The 718-nt window shown below is 40.9% G+C and overlaps 1 protein-coding gene across 2 annotated transcripts in view; it reads right to left on the reverse strand.

Annotated features, from left to right (window-relative positions):
- The window catches only part of dscaml1 (Down syndrome cell adhesion molecule like 1), a 92370-nt gene that overhangs the window by 11991 nt on the left and 79661 nt on the right, over window positions 1-718 (reverse strand). The gene's annotated exons all lie outside the window — the stretch shown is intronic.

Raw genomic sequence — 718 nt, forward strand, 5'->3', positions numbered from 1 at the left:
ACACACACACACACACACACACACACACACACACACACACACACACATATAAACTTGCAAACCTTTGCACCCAGCAGTCAAAGGAACGAATGGATACAACAGGAAAGGATAATATGGTGGGAAGTGCACTCTATTCATTCTTACTCCCTTATTCTTCTTGTCTTTTAATCCAAAGCCTATTGATTAACTGCCCTCTTCATCTTCTTAAACACTCTGCTTCTCTATTGTCTTGTGTATTAGTTGGCTCTGTTCCTGTGGTTTTCTTTTCTCTTTTTTTGTCAACTTTCTGGTCCCCCTTTTGCTTCCACTCTTATCGTTTACCTGATTCAGGTCAGTTTATCTGGTGCCCTCTGAACTCTGAATCAATAGCACATGCTCAAATGCCCGGGCACCTATCATTGGCAGCCCACTGCTCCCTATATACAGGGATGGGTTAAATGCAGAAGTCAAATTTCGTGTATGTGTATATGTATATGACAATACAAATCCTAACTTTAACTTTTAACTTTAAAACCGGAGCTGAGGTTGAAAACCATGCAGAGGAGTTATACAGAGCAAGTGACAACGTAAGAGTGAGATTATTTTTAGTTGATGGCATTGTCAATAAGGAATAAACATCAGTGTCGTAACAGTTCCTAAGTGAGGGAAATGGCAGAAAGAGAGAGAGACAGAGAGAGAGAGAGAGAGAGAGAGAGAGAGAGAGAGAGAGAGAGAGAGA

This window comes from Anarrhichthys ocellatus, unplaced genomic scaffold, assembly GCF_004355925.1.
Source record: "Anarrhichthys ocellatus isolate YVR2014 unplaced genomic scaffold, GSC_Weel_1.0 scaffold24, whole genome shotgun sequence".
Taxonomy (NCBI): Eukaryota; Metazoa; Chordata; class Actinopteri; order Perciformes; family Anarhichadidae; genus Anarrhichthys; species Anarrhichthys ocellatus.